Source organism: Falco peregrinus, chromosome Z, assembly GCF_023634155.1.
Source record: "Falco peregrinus isolate bFalPer1 chromosome Z, bFalPer1.pri, whole genome shotgun sequence".
In the NCBI taxonomy this organism is placed as follows: Eukaryota; Metazoa; Chordata; class Aves; order Falconiformes; family Falconidae; genus Falco; species Falco peregrinus.
In genome coordinates, this window is record NC_073739.1 from 76,577,984 (window position 1) to 76,599,887 (window position 21,904).

A 21,904-nucleotide genomic window follows, 5' to 3' on the forward strand; every position below is an offset into this window, starting at 1 on the left:
TATCCAGTATTCTGAAAGTATTTGTTCACTTTTCAGTACATGTGTGTTCCAGCTGGTCCTTGATAATACTTGTTGATGTGAATTATTTTCAGACTTTATTTTGGCTGAAGAACAGTAGTCACAGTCTGGGCAGATGCTGCTTCCAATTATGTCTACTTTCCTTTTAAAGGAAAGATAATGCATATTGCCTTGTTCCCTTCTCAGTGCTTAAAGATGTTCTTCAGATACGTTTGCTTGTTTGTGTGACCAAAGGCTTTCATCTGAAGACCAGAACATCATCATAATGAGTCTGCTGGGTTAGATGGACACCTGCTTTGATGTAAATTGAAATAATCCTCACAACGATCTGGTAGGTATTATGGCCACTGCAAATCTACCTGGGCTTCTTTTAGGTATATATCAAGAGGAAAATAAATATGGAGACAGATTCAGTTTAGATTATTCTCCGTGGATCCACTCCAATGTTGGCTCCAGCCAGTGGGTCCCTTTTCATTGGCTTTAATGGCTTTCCAATTAGGCTCTAGGGTCTGATTTTATGTTCAATGACCCGGTTGTTCATGATGAGGTTTCAGCAATTTCAAAGTAACTGAAGTTGCCAAACAGTTTTAGATGTAAGTGGTTCACTTCCCTCATAAATTTTGCAAAAGCAGCTCCACCTACAGGATCCCCAAAATTAGCAAGAGTTAAGCAACTCCTGCGAAAGGGGCTTTGAAGGCTTTCTTGAGCTTTTAAAATTTGCATTAGCTTTCTGTTCCAATTCTCCTGTGCATTTTAACCTCTCCAGGTCTGTCTTAAACATCATCTCCTCCAGACTTGCAACAGTATCTTTCTGACTAAACCCAGAAATCACCACTTTGAGTCTAATATTCTAATTCAGGGAACTCTTAACTGTACCCCTTTTGAGCTACGTACTTAACTACCTTATTTTAATTTTCAGTACAAGGAAACCTAAGCAAAGACACTAAATATTAGGTAGAGCTGAATGGTCTCAGCAGCCTGATCCAAACTGAATGAAGGAAAAATCTTTCCCCCCACATCAGAGATCATGAATAAGATGATGGTTTCTCCTTTAAAGACAAGTTACTTCATCCTGCAGTATGATATGCTGTATTTAATGCTTCATTTTAAGCTACTTTGAGCTAAAATGAATATAAATACCCAGTGGTCATTCTCTTTATTAAACTGGAGCTACACAAAGGACTAATAATCTGGTTGTCTTGTTGTTCAGTCTAATTATAGTAGGGAGTGTAAGGAATCCCATGTGCCTCCTAAGTTTGGATGAAAACAATTATTCTGCAGATTTCCTTTTTTGGCTTTTATTATTATCATTATTGCAATTAATAAACTTCATCTTCCACTGCCACAGTCTACACACTACAGACCAGAAAAGAAAAGTGAAATGAGATATTTCTGTCTTTTTCACTTGAATTCTGTCTTGCTCTTTGTGTACAATTTGTTTTGTGTATCAGGGCAATGAGCTCAAAGGCTGGATCCTGGAGAAGGGTATTAGAACAAAATGGTCAAAATTGTTTTTGGTAATGGAGGCTGCTGTCAACATTTCTCAAGAATAGGCCAAGCGCAAACCTTGAAGAGGGGCTCTAGGGAATGATTTATAGTATGGACTGATACAGTAAACACAATTTGTTTTAATTAAGGCGATGGCTTACTGCATAATTCACATTACGCTGGCTGAAATGACCGTACCAGGCAGTTTTGGAGAATCACAAGCCGTTCTCATAAATTCCATTGAATGTAATGCAGCAAATGTTGCAGGAAAGAGAGTTTCATCAAGAAATATAAATGCAATGATCCTACTTCTCACAGGTTTACACCAAAACTAATTCCACACTATGTCCAGTTTTTAGCTCCTGTATATTATTAAGTATAGTTTTTCCCTCCCTTTCCCTGCAAAAACCCCCCTGCAAATATGATCAGCATTCAAAAGACCCATCCAAATCCTTAAATAGCAACAAAGTCTGGTGCAAAGGAGGCAAACCTATACCCAAGCCCATCCAGCTGATCATGGTCCCTAGACCTGCACAGGTTGTTATGCTGGGCTACTGCAGCCTACAGGGCAACAACAGTAGCAAAATTTTGAAGAGTGATTGCTGGTTTTATTTGTGAGAGTGTGTCCAGCAAACCTGAGATGCCTGGACTGTTCAGAATGAGCACACCAAGTTGATTCACTCCAGCTTTGGCTTTTGTACTCTCAAGTTTACCTGCCCTCAAAAAACCCTGTGTGATTATGCAATTTAAAAGTGACTCATGAAATAATGAAACAGAAATACAATTGAGCAGAGTTAAATTTGCCTCAATCAGCCTAGTATTGGCATTGTCAAATGTCTTCAGAGACAATTTTATAATATTTACCTTTTTTTAATGTCACTTTGTACTACTAAGAGAAATGTAAAAAAAATATACTGCCTAGCATATATGTGGTAGGGTATACACCTAGAGAGACTATAGTATTATATATAGTATGACTAGAGCTAGAAAGAATCTAGGGATCTGGAAAAAAAAAGAGTGCAACTTAGTTGTTAAATATTTACTATTTTAAATGAATAACTTCAGTTACTCCAGTCTCTGAAATCTGCAAATATCATATACTTGAAAGAAAACAACTGCAAACATCTTAACGTGTTAGTGAGGTAGTTAGAGAAGGGAAGGAAGGAAAGAAGAAAGGTATTGGATCAGCACTGGTATTCATGATTGGACATAACCATTGTATTTATCTCCTCAGTGAAACAATGATAACCCAAATACATGTGAGAATCTGATTCCTAATACCCTGTTATGGATTCAGCTCACATAATACCAGCTACCTAAAACTTACATGTCTCTTCTGTCTATAGGCAATAGCTGTAGGTTTCCAGAAATCTATTTACAATTGGAGGATAGGGTCTTAAAACGAAGAGGGTGAGCCACCCACACTAGCCAACACAGAAGTGAATTTAGATGTGACCTGCTCCCAATCTACTGCATGGGGTTTGTGGCAGAAAAAAAGAAGTGAGTGCATGCTGACTATCTGAATCGCTCTGTGAAACAAACCAACAGAGCTTGCTGAAGCTGAAATTTCAACCTTGTCTGGGCATCCAGTAGCATTGCCAACCCAGCACCATCTGGCAGTGGTGCTCTACGGGCACACTCAGCAATTGCCTTCTGCCAGGGGTAACTGGGTCACCCCAGAGCCAGCCCCAGGACTATCCAGCAGATCGACGGCATCGACAGATGGAGAGCTTGACTTCAACACACCTTTGAGCCTACATCTGTGCAAACAAAAATGTTTCAAACAAAAATGATAGGCTTGCAATGCTCATTCAAAGCTCATGTTCAGATTCTCACAACTGGCTAACGAAACAACCCTCCTTATTTTGTTGTTTCTTCCTCTGGTGCTTGCCTTATCTACTTATTTTATTCTCTGCTGCAGGACACAGACCTCTTCTTTATGTGGGTAATGCTGTGATCTCAACTTGAGGAGGGAGAAGAGGTAGATTTAGGTGCTGCCCAGTTATAGAGGAATGTCAACTTATAATAAGTTGGTGGCTGTGTGCTCTCCTTCCCCTCCCACTCTGCTGCCTGTTATGCCGTGTTATCGGTTTGCCTCCTGTTCTTTCTTTTGGAGCATCGCAAATGTAACAGCACGCCAGAGCTGTTTTTGAGCAAAGTTCCTCACTGCATTAAACATGAGTTTGGAAACAAGGGGAGTTTGTTCTGAATCCCACTTAGCCTCATGAACTTTCACAGGTGAATTTCAGGCCTATTTGGCTGGCTAAAGCTGAAGTTTGAATTATTGAAACAACAGGGGGGCGCTTTGGATCTCTTCTGCCAGGAAGGCTGAGGGAGACAGCATTTTATTTTCAGCCTTATTAAAACTTCTCTATAGAGAGGAAGTCGATCTTTTCAATTGCTCTTAATCTCCAGAGAAATCTCCCACTGATCCCTAAAATGCCGAACTTGCAATCCTGGAGCAGTTTTTAACCTGCAGTGCTGGAATATTTCTAATATTTCCAATATTACTTAAATGCATCTCCCTTTGCCGATTACCCTGCTGTGGCTGGATGCTGCCAAAGCCTACTACGGTGTTAATTTGCACGGAGATATTTGTTGTCTACAAACTTCTGGGAACACCTGTGCCAATCTATGCTAAGTGCTGGATCCTGAGATCCTGGGTGTTTGATAGAGATGCGGAAGTATGAGCCTGCAATACAATTTCAGGCAGGCCTTTGACTCTCAGGAAATAAAACTCATCTCACCTAATCCTGGGAATGGGATTCAGCTCCAGATTGCCTGGACTTTATGTGGCCGTCTCGTCTCTAGGTTTTGACAGACAGGTTAGCCACATGTCCTACAGCAGGGTGGACGCCCTGAGCCTAGGCAGATGAAGGGGCAGAAAGACAAAGGAGACACACTCCTGGGAGAGGCTGGGAATGGTGTGAAAACTTTCTGTGATGTGGGTAGGATTTCTCTTCTGCCTGTGAGTCTGAGCAGGGCTGAGGCAGACACTCATGACATGTTCTGCCTGAGGGGATGGAAGTGGGGGAGGAAAGGTGGGGGGGACACAACGACGACATGAATTGTCAGCATCTGGATCAAAATGAGTTTTGCAAAGACGAAAGACAACAACCAGCTCAGTAATCTCACAGCATCAGCTGAGTTTTACCTGCACTTTTAACGTGTGCTGTTTAAAGATGATGAGCGTGAGATTAACAGCCTTTGTTTTCAGATTTTAGCTGCTTCCATTCCCTGGCCTGGAGTGATTCTTTATCTCCATTGCCAGCTTTGCATGTCATTCAGTTCAACTTAATCGCAAGGATCCACAAATCAAGTGATTTCAGGCTGGGGGCTCTGCCTTACAAAGCCTTTGCACGTCAGCAAATAGGATTTTCTTGCACTTCCTCACGGACTTAACAAAGACATTTGCTCTCAGTTTACAGAATTTACATAGTGCAATTTGGGCATTTCACAGTGCTGTCTGCATGAAGATCCTTTTGAAGTCAGAGCGCTCTGACAGCCTATATGAATGAATGGGGATTAGTACCGCATGTACAAGTTGCATCCAGGTTGGAAAGCTCCTAATTTAATGACCAAACAGTTAAACCAGGTCCAGAGTCAAGACCTTCAGCTCATTTGAGTGGATGGAAGTCTTGCACACTTAAAGGTTACACGAAGAATTACACCAACAGAAAATTACACCCTATTTTTAGGTTGTTAAATGGAGTTACTGTGAAGCATTCACCGATCGCTGCACATATACTCAGATCTTCATGCGAAAAAGCCAGCACACTTCAGTGCACAAGGTTTACCAGAACATTCAAATGTGGGAGAAAACCTGGATCTAACAACATTGTGAAGGGGAACTTGACTGCCTCTCAGTTGTTGTACAGTATGAGCATTTTTATAAGATATGAAAACCCGAGGAATCAGGGCATGCAGCTGGCTGAGAATTCGTGGTTACTTTTTTTCAATTGCTACATTCAATGGAGAGAACTTTGTGTGAAAGTTTAAATTGCATGTGATTTTGGATCAAGGAACACTGACTAGTCTTAACTAAAATTACTGCCCTCCTTGGAGCAAATGTTTGATCCCGGGTCAAAGTGTAATTGTCGGAAATTCTTTTGAAGTAATGTGAACTTTTATCTAAAGCTTGACCTGATTTCTAAAAGGGCATTAATGGTTTAAATTACCCCCACACTAAACACAAACATATATTTCATGTAAAAAGTACATTTTGGGTTCACAAAAACAAAAAAAAAAAAAAGGAAGGAGAGCACTCTGTAATGTTCAGGGGATTCATATAATTTTAGCAGAAATAAGCAGAGAGATGTAAACCACAAAGACTTTCAGCCATCTGATCCAGCGTTATTATGCATCCAGAAGAGATCAATTCCTCAAAGAAAAGTGCAAATTCCCCTGAAATGGCCCATAAAAGACTATATATTTGATAGTGATTAGTACATGGATGTCTGAGGTTCCCCCTTTTCTCCTTATTATTAGCTCCACTTAATGTGGTGTTCACCGTACCGCCTGCTGGATTCACATGGATTTGTGCAGAATTGGACTGGAAGAAAGTAGAGAAGACGTCTATATCCCAAAAAGCTGTATGTTACTTTGCTGTCTGTCCAGCCCTATTCTTCTTCCAGGATTAATCACTCTTGCCTAAAACCTCAGTTCTTTCTGGGGAAGTTGTGGCAATGCTTTGCAACAGCACAACCAAGTGCTTAGAGCAGGGTGCAAAGCCTGATTTTGTAGCCAGTTGCTGTGGTTGTGTGGTGCTGAATGGGTATGTAGATAGGCATAACAGACCCTGCAAATTGGAATTTGGCTCTGGAAAAGGAGTTAACAGTTGCAGCCTTCCCCAAAGTGCCATATTGTCTATAATGGCCACACGCTTATGGTTATAGGCTGCAGGCTGTGCCAGGGAATTAGGCACTGAGCTGTTTCACTGGAGCTATGAAAACAGCTTTCTACAAAGTTGGAAGCTTCGTTGTTTGTAATCATCTGAGATAAAAGATAGAGGAGATGGGTTTGTTGCTTCTTGGTGTCTTGGAGAGTTCTGGCATTTTATTCAGATAGGCTGATTTGTCTGTCTCTGCTGATGTGTAAATAGCTCATTAGAACCAGTAATACACCGTGTAAATGAATAAAGGGATGATACAGCAAACTTATGTCAGAGTGAGAAAGCCTAGAAACTGAATATTGCTGTTCGAGCCCTAGCACCTCTCTAGCAGATAGTGGATTGGGGATGGAAAAGGAGATACAAAATTTGCTTGTGTGGGTCTATGGAATCAAAACCTCCCTGCTCCATTCACAGCTTTAAAAACCCAACTGCTTTCAGATCCTTAAGGAAAAACTTGTTTGCTGGGAGAAGCTGTGAGGCTCGCAGGATGTATTTCCCCAGGACCTATGCAAACATGAGGAAGACAATCTCACCCCAAGCTGACTAACCTTTCAAAACAGGAGTAGGCACAGGGAAGGGTCGTAAAGAGATGCTTTGCAATGGCCTCATTTCTGATGTACATCTACTGTTCCCTGGGAGGAGGGTATCAATCCTTTTCTTCTCCTTTTGCCTTGCTGAGTGATAATTTCCCTCCTAGTGCAATAAATGTGGATGCAATCACCTTTCATAACCGATCAAGTCTACAGTCTCCATTTCATGGCTGCTGAAGTGAAAACAGTGCCATTGCTCTGCCCCACTGTCCCTGCAGACACAGCCGAAGCCTCGGTGGTCCCATTGTACCATCAGGCTTGTCAGCATAAAAGCACATCCCTCAGCAGTTTCTGCTCACTCTATAACTGAAGGGAGCTGAGAAAAACTCATGTTTCTCAGTTTGGAGTAGTTTTGCCAGACAATCAGAACATATTTAGAATGACATGTCTTGAAAGCAGTGCCTCCTGCTCTAAGCACACAGGTGCATTCATGGAGTACAGGAGAAGCTGCTGGCAGCTCTGTTGAAGCTGTTGCTGTAAGAGAGACATTCCACTCTGAGCCGCAGAGCAGCCTGTCATGCAACTTTGCTGCATGTTTACTTTTCCATATCAGCTTTAAGTAAAGGCAAAATTAAACATCACACAAGCTGCAAACAGGGAGCTCAACATATGCACACTGGATGCAGAAATAACCACACACACACGCGCACATGCACACAGTCCCCTTGTCAAAGATGGTAGCAAAGACCATTTTCCAAGGAGTTTTGAATACCTTCTACTGAGAAGCCTGTTTTGCCTTTGAGAAAAGTTGCTTTTGTTTTACAAATAAAGGATATTAATTTAAACAGGTTTTTGGGGTGTCAAACATAAAAATGAGATGTCAGTTGGGGCAAGGGGGGTGGTGGTGGTTGGGGGGGGTAGCGGTGTGGGGGAGGGGAAGACAGACAGAAAAATGCTTCTGATGCAGGCAGGTGGCTTCTTTAAGCACAGAACATGTTGCAGCTAGCTGGATCTTTGGAGAAAAAGATTAATTTCTACCTATTTAAATGAAGGGAGAGGGAAAATCCATGAAGGTGGAGGGCCTTTTTTTTTTCTTTCCCCAGTTGTAATGGATGATTTCAGCCTAAAGTACTGAGACTTCCAGTGAAGAAAATATCTACAGTGATTTTGAGAAATAATCGCTTAGACCTTGCAGTTGCTACCTTGATGTTGGAAAGAAAGAAGTTTATGCTTCATGGTGTGGTTTGTTTTTTGTTTTTTGTTTTTTGGTTTTTTTTTTCACAGGGCTCAGAAAGGGCAAGGCTGGGACAGTCCTTCTGCCACTCCTGTGTTAAGAAGAGAGATTTACTCTTGAGCATCATTTCCCACTGTGGGTTTTTTTTTCATTACACAGGAAAAATGGGAGTATCCACAGATGCTGGTCTCAAGATAACAATAGGCAGACTTAGGGTGGCATATGGGGCTGCCAAGTGCTTGGAAAAGGGAGGAAACAGGCCACTTTGCTGACCTCCAGTGTTGGCTTCTCTCTTTCCCCATGTTTGTAGCTGTAAGCAAACATCTTTGCAGCAGAAATAAACTCTCAAACTTCAAAATATTTGTTAGTGGAGGCAGACACACAAATTCCTTGCATGGTTCAAGCATGCAGGGTTTCTGAGTGCAAGAATTCCTCATGGCTGCATTCACATATTAAATGGTCAAGGCAGTCCCCAAGCATTTCCTTTCCTTCTCAAAGGAACTGTTTTACCACCTCCTGCGAAATGTGGCTGCTTCTATGGTGGCGTACCAGGGGATGCACTAAAAAGTGTTGTTGTAGTTCTGTGTGGTTTTGCAGGAAAGTGAAGAAAGATATTCAATCCCATTGCATCAACAATTGGCAAAACACAATAGCCCACGCTGGAGTATAGCTCAGATCATAAAGAATAGCCTGCACATGTGAAAAGAGAAACCTTTGAAGCACTACCCAGGACTTCTGTTTACACCCCAGCAACATTCCCAGTGCTGCTCTGGATTGGTGTGTGTGGGGAGTGCTGCAGTCTTTCACCAACTCTGATTTCTACAGCAGCAGTGTTTCTCCCCCTGGAGCACTGTCAGTCTTGCCTTGGCCAGATTTAACACTGCTTTGCTGATGAGATATGAACAGAGCAGAAGTGTCAAGCTACATCCTGGAGAAACTAGACTCTGGTGCTTCTGTCAGGCCCTGAACTAGAAACAAGCATTACTGGATTCCTAACCCAACCTTCATTTAAAAAAAAATGAAAACGATGAAAAAATACATTCCTTAGCTTTCAGCATACTAGGCGTCTGCTCACATCACTGGTCCCCTGACTTCAGTTTCCAAAGCCCATTGAGACAGTACCACATCAGCACATGGGAAAGGGCAAATGAGGGCAAAGACATATTCAAGTGGAGCACATACCCAGTCCTTTCATTCACTTCCCCAGCATGGGGATTCCTGATGAGGACAGCTGTGCTCCTACAAAAGGCAGTTGTAATTCCTCTCCCCCACTCCTGCCCGACAATGAAGTGTTTGAGCCTGCTCAGCGTGAGTGTGGAGCTACAGAGGACCAGATAAAAAAGACTGAGCTAAATGGAGAACACAAACACATCTCTGAGCTACACTAATGAGAACATAACTAATATGTTACATATTCCCAGCAGCACAAAGGACACCTAAGGGAAGCACAGGCAGTCAGAGGTATTATTTCACTAGCTGTAAGCTAGTTTTATTCGCACAAGGGTCTATCTATCAGTGTATTTAAGTTCCTATACTGTTTCTTATACCCTCAGAAATTCCCTAAACTTTGAATCTGAGACTAGTTTGCTTGGCTGTCTGTGCAAAGCTACATCAAAACCCAGGATCCAAGGTATAGTGGGAGAGGTGAGCTTTGGTCTGTAAAGGTGTGGAGAAACTCTTGAAATACTGTATGACCCTTTTTATTCCCTCTGAGGTTTGTTCAGTTCGGTTAGTAACCAGAGAGCTTCTGAGGGGCTCCAGATTCACCCAAGCTGCAAGATGAAAGGAGGGTTAGAAGGAAGGCTATAAACAAGATATACATCTTTTTCTTTCTTCTTTTTTTTTTTTTTTTCCTCTCTCTGCAGCAAACTGTGGCAGAGGTGGCAGCAGACAAGAATGCAGATGTCCATGTCATTTGCTCCCCAGTATATCAGGGGAATGACAGGTCAGCACTTGGGTTTGCAGTGATTTGCATTTCTGAGATGAGCAGGGTGACAATTTGAGGTGACATGACAGCAGGAAATGTTTGTAGCTATACTGGCCCTTAAGAAACCGGGACAGGACAGCCAATGTGATATCTCTTATTGGGCCAATGGACAGACCCATTGAGAGGATATTTGCAGAAAAGGATGCCCATCCTAACCCATGAAAAAGATGCAGGGGAGTTTTTCTACCGGAGCTGTTACAGGGTGTCCTTGTTGTCTGTGAGAGTGAGGATAGTAAGAGGAAGACAAAACCCAGAATTCTATTTTGCTTTTCCAACCACACCCTCACCAGCTCACTGTGCGGATGTGGGTACAGCAACAACGCCTGCCCTCCTTTCCAAACTGGTGCAGCTCTTTGGTGCAACAGGGATGTGCCAAAAAGTCACTGTCCCAGGGACTTGCTGGCAGACACAGTGTAAGATCACCCTTCCAAGGCTTTTATTTTTTTTTATTCCCTTTCCATTCCCGTGGAACTGATTACCACATTGGGGTCAACAGTGTCCATCAGTGCTTTCTGCAGTAGCAATTAATTTGTGTTAAAAAAGAGGTTTTCCTGAGAGATGGGTGAAAGCAGGGAGGAGAGGAGTGAGACATTGGAGGCAGACATAAAGCAGGCTTCTTTTGGCTTCACTTTTGCCTGTTCCCCCTTGCAGGTCCTATTGATGCCTGATGCTGCTCTGCAAACAGCCAAATACTGCTCATCAGTCTTTTTGGGTTTTGCATGCTTTCCTTGGAGGATGCTTGCCCTTAAACAAAGGGTCTTAAGCTGGCTGAGGGAGAGGAAAAGACTGAGTGACACTGTTTCTCAGACTGTGAGGAGGAAGATGAAGAATCCAGCCAAGTTTATGCTTGTGACAACTTCTGTGAGAATATTTCTGCAATTTCTAATTGGAATACAAGGCTTTGAGAGGGGAGAAATTAATCAAAATTGTGAAAGTTTTCCTACCAGCTCTAGCCAAGATGGAAGATTCTGTCCAAATTGAATCACATAAATCCCCTCAGGCCTTTTGGCTGGTCTGCTAGGCAGGTGGCTTGTTGGCCAGGAAAAAAAAAAAAAAAAGTTACATGAAAATGCCCTTACTATGCAGGCTGCAAAGGTTTCCCTGCTTTGTTCTTCAAGTCATGTTTAAGGGATTCCTTTTCTGCCCACTGGAGTATCTCCATTGACTTACAGCAGCTGGAGAGCAGACCCCTGGGCAGATATGCGGCTTTCCCTTGCTGAAACAGCTGATGTATTTCATCCCAGAGGAAATTGCCTCTGAGTACCTTATAAAGAAAAAACAGAGTGTGTGAAGGAGCATAGTTTGAAGCCTAACTGAAGCAAAAGCCCATGGCAGGGACAGAAGATTCAGCTGAATAGGAATAAAGAGTCTGTGATTTGGAGGTTGACAAGGCATTTGGGATGTGCTAAGGGGAATGCTGGAGTGGAAAGGACTAGGCAAATGTAGGGTATCATTTGAAAAATTCTGTATCTAGAAACCCCAGCCCTGCCATCAAGTAAAACATGAGCTTATGTGAATTTCACAGAGCTTAGCACTGTCAGAATTTGGGAAGACACAGTCTAGCTCTTTCTTAAGCAGTGCTAAGCACATTTATTTAGTTATCTTAAATGACACTAGAAATGAAGCTAATTTATCAAGTTCCCAAATCATTTAGAGCAGCCATTACAGAAAATAACATTAAAGATGGAAGGAAAGAAAGCCAAATCAAAGAGCCCAACTGAGACAGGGTTTGCCTAATAATTTCCGCTTACAGAAAATCAACCTGCACCAGAAGAATTACAGTGCTGGGCAGTGGACTGTAATTAGTTCATGACAAAACTCTGCCAGAGAGAAGTGCTCCTCTTTTGAGCCCACAGAAGTGCAAATGGGCAGGGACGAGAAGAAATTTTTTTAGGTCGTTTTAGGTTTAGATGACTAAAAGTCTCACTTTGTGCTGAAGAAAGACTGGAAGGCGAACCACTGTGCATAGCAAAGCACTAGGCAGTTTTGCAGCTTTCTGTGTGTTTTATGTGTTTTTCACTAAGTGGTTTTGGAAGAAGGAAAAAATGAAGTATCTTGCTGGAGCTGACCTCCTGTGGGTTACAGTGTGACTGCAGCAGAGGTCATGCCCTGCAAGCTGGGACTTCTTGAACCAGAAGGGTGATCTGCAGGAGCAAACCATGCAGTGATTCAGCACACAAAGGTGTATTGGACGTCTGCTCCTAGCTTTCACACTGCCCCAAAGTCACCTGTCCCCACCACTTCTACTCATAAAGTTATAGAACCATTCAGCTCCTGTCACAGAATTATAGAAAAATGTGGTAATTAATCCCACAGCTTCCCCCTGAAATGTATTTGTTGTATGGGTATTACAGTTAAGAAGCAGGCACAGAGAAACTGGTCAGCCTGATTAAAACCATCCTTTCTAAGGCTTCCACACACTATTCAAAGACCATGCTGAATTTCTTTTCCTGTTGGCAGGACCAAGTGCTGCTGGGAGTTATGCTGTTGTAAATCTGAAACAGAAATTTGCTGATTCCCAGCAAAGAAGCCAAGAGCTAAGATTTCTCTTTTTCTATGTCTCTTATTCCTCTGCACCACCAAGTGGTGCAGGTAAAGTGCAGGTAAAGTGGTGGGAAATAGCATAGAGGACCCACTCAGTAGTTGCTCATTCATTGTATTAATGGAGAACACCAGTCTGCTGAGGCTGCGTGTTTGCAGACCTGGCTGTTCCCCACAACAAGTAAGGGCAATCTGAAGCCTATTTGTTTCTGCCTTGGAAAGTTAAGTAGCATCTGTGCACACGTGTATGCATGTCTGTGTGCAGATGCAGGCAGAAACATCACCAGTGTTTGGTGCAGCCCAAAGGTGTGTCCCTATTTCTGTATTTTTTTTCCCTTCATAATGGCAGTTTTTTTCTGTGCGTATATGAGTTATGTTTTAGTACTTTCCAGCTGGAATGAACTTACAATCCAAAAGAAATGAAAAAGACATGAAAAGCGTGAGGGAAATATGAAGAGCTGAGTGCCAGAGGCTGCCATCCAGAGATTTCTTTTGGCTCTCCATTTCCAAGAAAACCAGAGTGAAGGAGCGTGCCAGTGCTGGGTGTCAGATTCCCCTGGCATGGAAGGGCTGGCTGCTTGGGGAAGATGTCTAGGAATGCCATGAGCATCTACGTAGCCTACCTTGTTTTCAGGGAAAGGGTTGATTTAGAGTGAGCAGAACATAACTTTCTTCCTCCACCTTCCCCCTATGATGTTGCAGACCGTGACTTTTGGACACGCTCAGTGTTGGTCACAGTCAAACAGCATGGCCCTCTCCTGTTGTGTAATTTGTGCTTCCCAGAAGTTATGCCATTATTTTTGGGTTTGAGAGATCTGGAATTAGTCTCTGGCTCTGCCACAAATTTCTGTGGCCTGGGGTAAGCCACTTTTTGCTTCAGCAATAAATTTTTTGTGACCATCTTTGCTTACTTTTCCTAGGAAATCAACAGCATTTACTGTAGCCCTGAAGTGAAGCATGTGCATGTATGCTTGGCTAGGCCAGGGGAGCTTGTTTAGCATCCTGTAGCCTTGAAGCTGAGGTAGAAACAGATGAATTTGGAGTAGGTCTCATTTAGGTATAACTGTTTCACATGGAAGTTGTGCTGAATTTGGTGCACAAAAGCATCTCCTTCACACTTTGCAACCTTTCTTCCCCATCAATAGTACCACCGAACATGCCAAGATTAAGAAAACTGTTTCCTATAAACCACAATGAAACTTGGACATAAAGGATGATGGTCTTCATAGATACATAAAATCTATATGAAGTTTACTTTCTACTGTAAAGTCCAGCAATGTGGTGTGCTTCATCACACTTCCTGAGCTAGTCATCCAGTGAGTGCTTCTGAATTGCAGATAAAACATTTCTTTCTGTATAATTGTCTCTACTCCAGATACTCCAGACTCCAGAGGGTAGAGAAGAGAAAGAACCCAGTTCTTGAAAATTACCCAGTTCCTGAACAGGGCAAACACAGAGAGGATCTGGACTAGGAAGTCAAGTAACAGGGCTATTTCAGAGACGGCAACCAAACAGGGCTTATAGCATTGATGTGGACAACCGCTGAAGGTCAAGTTGAGGAATTTCTAACATAGTTCCTTGGTAGATATGGACTGTGAGTGGACTTACAAATATTAACCACTAAAAAAGTAATTGTCTGGAGCCGAGAGTTACAGATGCTGCTTCACCATACTTCATTTGAACTCCATACACTATGATTCTCATCGAGTATAAAAAAGCTCTGGAACAGTCAGATTGTCAGACAAATAAAGCCTTCTACTTCACTTGATTTTTTAGGTTGCATTTGATAAATATTTAGTGGGTCAAATAATTTCTGTAGTGCCTCCATATAGATGCATTTTTGCCTATGTAAATATACACACAGACCCTATCATATATGCACATCTGTATGCAAACACAGAAAGTACAGAATGATGTTTATGCATGGTACATATGTATATGCATACACACATCTGCCTGTCTCTCTCTCTCCCCCCCCTACCTACCTACCTACCTATCTATCTCCCTGAAACACTGTATTACAAGCATAATTTTCTTCCTTATCCCTGATGCAAGCCCCTTTCTTAACCTCCTCTGAAAACACCTCTAGTGCCTCATTCTAGTGCCTAATTGGCCTTATCATTAAGATTTTTTTTTTTAACTAATGTCTAAGCTCAATGTTTCCTTTTTAGGATTCAAACCATTGCTTCTTGTTATGCTTCTCTCAATGATGTCTACATTATATGGATTGATACCCTAGTCAGGGATGGTTTGAAAAGAAGCAAATAGCATCCATTAAGGAATGGCAATATAAGAATGAATCATATAAAAATATTAATCTATCTGTATATATATTTCTTTCTGTATGCAGGTGGACACACAAACCATTTGAAGTACACACACACAAATCAGACTGCTGCATTTCAAAGATATACAACACTTAAAATCCACAGACCTGTAAGAGCACATTATCTCACTCCCTGGATATCCCAAACTACTGCATGCACATGTCTTTGCAGAAGCCCAGCAAGTTGTAGCTGACCAAAATACATCTTGTCTGCTGCTAACTGTGTCAGCCATGCTCATTTCACAACCTTGTGATCCCTGAGTTTAGACAGTGAAAGTTAGGTGAGATAAATCCCACCCAAACCCTGTGAAGCTGTGGGTCTGAAACTAGTCATTGTTTCAATTACATAGATTTGTGGGATCTAGTGAAAGAGGCCTCCAGGCCCTGATTAAGATCTCTATTTGCAGCTTTAATGCAAAACACTATTATTAATAGTGTTAGTAATAAAGCGTACAGAATGGAAATCCTGGGAACACATGTTATCAAAGCCTTTGCAGACTTTAATAGTTGAATGTTTGTAAACTACTTTTTGATCTTTAAAAAAAAAAAAAAAGTACAAGGGAATTGACTTATTATTATTATTATTGTGGCTTCAACTCCACTAACCGTGTGTTTTTCCCTCACCTTCTTAATTATTTACACAGTAATTGATGGGCTGCTGATGGCACCAGACTTCCCTCAGACAGGCTATGATTGCATAAATACTGAGAGTGAGCAGTAAGGGTTAACTTTAAGAAGGATAAGGTAGCTATAGAGATCAGAGTTCACTTTCCATTGTAGGTGGCTGGGGTGTAAAACACAAAGGACAGAGGTAGGCTAATGCTGGTAACAGGACTTTTTTCTTGATGGTGCTCAGAAATGTTTAAGTATAATCATTAGACAGAGGTTATCACTGTTTTAATGAACAATTTGTTGCACAGTGATGCCCAAACTAAAACTCTTTGATCATCACAGTAGAGTCTTCCTTCTTTCAGTTCCCAAAGCCCATTAGAATAAATTAACTCACCTCAAGTTTTAGCACAGCTTGTTGTTACTGGAAATTAGCTACTTTGTCCAATCCAATTTCAAATTAGACAACAAAATCAAAAGAGTGCCTGCCACTTCACTGGAAAGACCATACCTCCACCATCAAAAAAATCTCATCATTATCATACTCTGTCTAAGGTTTTCTTCATTTCCAGCCTTCTCTTAATTGCTGTTTGTTTGGACCTCATAAGAATGCCAAAGCTTCAGTTTACCAGCTCACATTCGTATAGATTTATCATGTCTTCAACTGCTTGAAGTAATAAGTACCTTTCCTTGAGTATTTTTGCAATGCCTTTCACTGAGTTGTCTGTTCAGTTACGCTTCGGGGTTTTTTTTGGCCTCCAAAAGGACAACTTTCTACACACTGAGTAATATCACAGATATACATAACTGGACCTTTATTCTGCATATGCCACATATTTACTATGGAGATGTTAAAATCTGAGGGTGGCTTTTTCAAAACTATTTCATTGCTCCATGGTTCACAGCTGATGTGGTTCTGGAATGACAGAAGACAAACTGATCTCAAAGGCTGGACCACATGAAAATGAAATATAATCAGTGTCTTTTCCTTATAATCTTGGACTCTTACAGAAGTGGAAACAAGATGTTTCATCTCCTTCTTGCATCTGACATAAGAAGGATACAAAATGAACTTTCAACAAATTTCATTTCTAAAGATTACTTTCCCAAAATCGGAATATGAGATCTTAACTTTGCTGTTGTAAATTGATAAAAAAGCCCTGTAAGATCAAGCCATATCTGCTATAATCCTCCAGCAACCACAGCTGTACTGTGCAAAAAAAAAAAAAAAAAAAAAAAAAAAGAAAATTCAAGTGAAAAGTGTGAAAAAGGAACAGAACCCTAGGATGAACTTATCTCAGTTTGGTCCAGAGAGATACAAACAACTCCAGGAAAATAATCTCTGAGGAAAAAAACAAAAACAACCCAAACCAAAACATGGCAGAAACAAAGACATTTATTATGGATGTTTAGAAAAGCATGCAGAGCTGAGATGCTGTAACACAGCCGTTGCTTTCATCAAGAATTTTTCTTCCCAGTGGTTAGGCTACTATTAAACACTGCATTTTAATGCTGTTGGGTATATTGTGTGGTTTCTTTTGTTACTTTGTTTCTGGATGGAGACCTAGTCACCTAATATTGGAAAAAGGAGAAAGAAAAATAATCAGTTTCTACAGTAGATCATACCAACATATTGGGATTTCATCTTGCATAGCTGAATCATTTGTATCTGACAGGTACAACTATATGGAAGATTTTAGACTTCTTAGATAAATTAATTCAGAGAAATGTTTATACATCTGGAGAGTTGCACCCATTGACTTCTGCTCCAAACTGAAGCAGTGTAACCACATTTTCAGAAAATGGCTTTCCTGTTGCTGTGACAAAAGAGATTTTGGTGAAAGTCGTTCACTTTTTATTACTTGAGGAAGACAGTGCCAGGGTGAAAAATTTCACTGTAATGTTCATGATGTTAATGAACATAAATCACAGGGCGATTTGGCCAACTGTAGTGGCTCTGGGAAAGCTTTCGTTAGCTGAAAGGAGGTATTGTGCTTTTGGTATTGTTTGGTTCAGAGGACATAGAAACAGGAATCAACATTGTCCCTTCACGGTGTGTTGAAGAGCAGGTGCTTCTGGTTTTGGCCAAGTGGATGGGAGAGGGAAGAATGATGGAGGTAGCAGTCATGCTAAATGGGGCAATGCACTGAGGAGCGAGGGTAGCAGGGCCATGGGACAGAACAGGACGAAGGCAAGCTATAGTAAGAGAGTTAGAAGTGCCTTTGATTTTGGGAGCCTTGAACATACAGGTTTCAGTCTGTTTTGACCACAATCCGCTGGACTGCCTTTAGCACAGTCATGGTCATTACCTAAAAAGTGCCTGAGCCATTTGATAATTGATGGGATAAAGATTTCCCTGGGCTGAATTCTATGGTTTACATTAAGTAACAATGGAAATGTAATCATTGAACTCATGGCTTTGTTCATCAGTTTGTGGGCCTGGAAGAGAAAATGGTTCAAAAGTGAACCACTTCTTAAAAGGAATAATAAGTATGAGAAAAGGAAAAGAAGGGTGACTAGTGCTATTAAACCATGCTATATATAATTTGTGTGTTGTCTCAGTCTCACAGAATTATGCTTTTTCCTGGTAGGCTGGAGCTGCGGCAGGATGTTTCTGATGCTTTTCTTTCCACCTGAGTTATGTCAACTATGTCAGTACATATGTGCAGGCACATACACACTTCCTTTTTTTGTACAACCATCCATTCCTTCACTGAGTCCATAATCACATCTGTTCTACAAATTTTTGTGGCCTGAAAACAGGCATAATATAGTTTTTGTCTAATTAAAACCTATGGCTGAGACAATCAAGCTGAGTATGAAGAAAGAGAATGAAAGAATTGTGAAGTACTTTTTATGGTCCACTAGCTAAACTACACTGTCCCTCCAGCATTCTGGCAAAATCAATGCACAAATCAGCTCTTTTCTTATTTAACTTACTGGTGCATTTGGGGGCACTACTGTTGTCACTGGGAGCTCTCCCAGGACTAAGTTCTTTTCTTGTAGAGGCAGAGAACCACCTCAGTATGCCACAGTGTCAGGCTTAGTGCATGAACGTAGGCTAGAAGCAGATAACAAGGACAGAAGGCAAAGAGAGGTAAAGTTGATGGTTCTCTTCTTGGTATGTAAGAATATGAATATGAAGAAATGTCATTTTTATGACCATTTCAATGTTAATTTCTTTCCTGATATAGCAACAATCATCAGTGCATAATGTTCTTTAACTTGCGGACCTCTCCTACCTCTTCCTTTGCCTGAGCCTTATTAAGTGCATTTCACATGTAAATCTGTTCCACATGCTGCAGTGTCCTGAAGAGGACACTTTCAGCCAGTTTGCATTATGATGGAGTCCATGCTTTGGGTTAAGAAGGGGGGTTAAGATTTTATGCAAGTGAGGCTTGATCTGTTGTCCAGGATAGGTCTGTGGGATGGTGTCCAGTAATATCAATGGACTTTGCATCATAAACTGTGGAGTAGAGATGAAAACCAGAAGACATTGTCCAATGCAGAAGACAACCTGGAAAGCTGTCTTGAAGGTGCTTGTCCCAAACAAGTTGAACAGAAAAGCCATGTCAAATGGCACGACTGAGATTACCCACAGTGTGAAATATGACAGACCATCAATGCACTGAAAGTCGGAATACCCAAAGCAATTGAAGATCTCTCCCGTGTGAAAGGAAGGGTCCCATATGAAACTGCATGTATTTTTGAATGTACTCATAAGTCACTCCAGAGGTAACGTTCACTTCTACACGACAGAAAAAACACTTAAGAAGTTCCCCTTGTTCCTGTGGTAACTCTTTACATAAGTGGAAGAGTAGGAGAGGGATTGTTTCCCAAAGAGAGAAGCAGAAATTTTTTATCTTCCTCTCCCTATACCAACGTTCTCCAGTCAGCCCAGAAGAGCTCACTGTCAGTAGGTATTCTCCACAAGAAGAAATAGATATCAAAATCCTGCTAGGAGGTTTCCCTGAGGTGAAGAGTAGGGGAAAGAGGAACAAAAGGTGAAGATAAGAAAAATTATCCTTTTACAAGGTATAGAGCTACCTTCTCAGAAAAGAAAGCAGTGAGTAATACTCAGAAAATGTGACTGCAAGTGCCTCAGGTGCCTCCTGAGTTGGTGGCTTTTACTGAGTGCCAAGTTCTCTCTCTGGCTAGACAGTCACCTACAGGAAGCTCTTGGCTAAGACAGTGTTTCTGCTGGGCAGACAGAAATCAGCAATGCTGAGAGGATGGTCCCACAGGCTGGAAATGAAATGTCTTGCTAATGAGAGATGAGTTGGGCTGGGTACAAAGATCATTGCAAGGTGCTGCTGTATATAAGGACATCTGTCAAGTGCAGTTCATCTGCCAGAAACAAGCCATTTTAATTGGATGTGACTCAAACTTCCTTTCTCTACATGATATTTGTATGCTTTATGGAATAAATGATTCTTGTTACATTCGTTAGCATGTGTCATTGAATATATAATGTCCTGTCACTTTCACTAGTATGTTCTATTGACTATATGGCTGCTTGCAAAGCTCATATTGAGTTAATGTACTCGATTTATTTATACAATTCATTTTGCTTTATTTCCAGAGACATGCTGTGACCATACTGTGATGCAGATCCTGTGAGAGTGACTGTAATAAATAATCCCAGTGAACAATTATCTCCCAAACACAGCTTCTATGACACAAATCAACGGAGTATAGTTCTTCACTTACATTTAAGAGCTGGTGGTCGCATACCAAATGTGGAGTTTAACCAACAGGGAGTACAAGCAATGCATTTGTGATCAGAACTGGAGGGGCAGAAGGAAAAAACAATGAAACAGCTTCTCTAGTAATAATTTGGAGAGGAAAATCAGTTTTGTGGTGTGGGTCGACTGATAAAACAATCTTTCTGAATGTCTGTATTTTTCACCCCACCTTTATGGTGCATTGATAGATAGATAAGCAGATAGATAGACAGACAGACAGATAAATAGATTTTTTTAATGGGATTTTTGTCTTATGATGCTTGCATTTGGCATTAAAAAACACCTTGTCCTTTGGCAAGAAAAGTACACAGCTTTTTCCTTCTGTCTGCACATTTTTTCTTTTTGAAATGAGTAACATTTTATTCTCTGTATGTTTTCTTTTGACTACCCTTGTAGTACAACTATTGTACACTCTGGCTGAAACTTTATCATTCTACTGTTAATGAAAACTGGTAAGTTTTTTGAAAACTGGAAGAAATTTCAAATTTCCAAGAGCAGAGTGCTGCAAAACCAAAGGAATCCTACAATCACTGACTTGCTATCTCTGTAGTTTAAAATAACTCTGAGGGGTGCTTAAAACTAGGTGCTCCAGACATGAGGCAATCGTGAATTGGATTCTAATAGTAGATTTTACAATGTAGGTGTGAATGTTTGAGCCAGGTGTCCAGGTGCCCTGATAAGAACCTGAGATCTCGTCAATACAGTCAGTATTATTTAGGATACAATTCTTGTGATCAAATGAAGGAATCTATTTTAAGCTGAAATTAATCTTGATCAAGCTCCACTGACTGTATTGCCTAACGCAGTGTTGACTATAGAGGCAGCCAAGAGAGATTTGCTCAGTTGTAGATGCATAATCTGTGGACACACATATTCGGTCAAATGAATCACTGCCCTGATTTTGAAGTAAACAAAATTGAGGAAAGTGAAGTCTTACTACGCAGTCCTCGTTAAGTCTTCCTTATCGTATGTCTTAGCGGTTACTTTACACTATCCACATTGGTGTTTGTAGTTCCTCTAGGCCTTATGGTGACAACGTGGCATCAGTGAGAAGACAGCAGCTTTGATTGCAAGATTGCTCCAAAGCCCTGAAAAGCTAACAAACATCTTACCCACTGACATTCTTGTCACTTTGAGCTTTGAGGTATTTAACTTCTGCTATGCTGTTCTGCCTTCGCAGAAGATCTGCTAGGGGAATGACAATATCTTCACATGGCCAACAGCTGCCACCTACGTGAGACCTGCACCACTGTTTCAAAATGGATGAATTTCCTCTTCCCAGGTGCAACTCCATTCATGAAGTCATGTCATGGTAGAGGAAAAGAAGAAAAGAAGGAGTAAGTCATAGGAGAGGCGGGGGAGCACCATACTAGGAAGAGTTTTTATTGTGTTGGGGCTTAGTTGGTTGGTAAACTCGGGCACTGAGAGCTGAGTGTTCTCCCTGCACACTCTGATTCCTTACACCCCAGCAAAGGGGACACAGCTCAGTCTGTCTATCTGCAACAGAGCATTTAGGGTCATGGTGCTAAAGGCCA

General features: G+C 41.3%; 1 protein-coding gene across 9 annotated transcripts in view; it reads right to left on the minus strand.

Annotated features, from left to right (window-relative positions):
• The window catches only part of CELF4 (CUGBP Elav-like family member 4), a 720,910-nt gene that overhangs the window by 155,606 nt on the left and 543,400 nt on the right, over positions 1–21,904 (minus strand). The window lies entirely within an intron of this gene.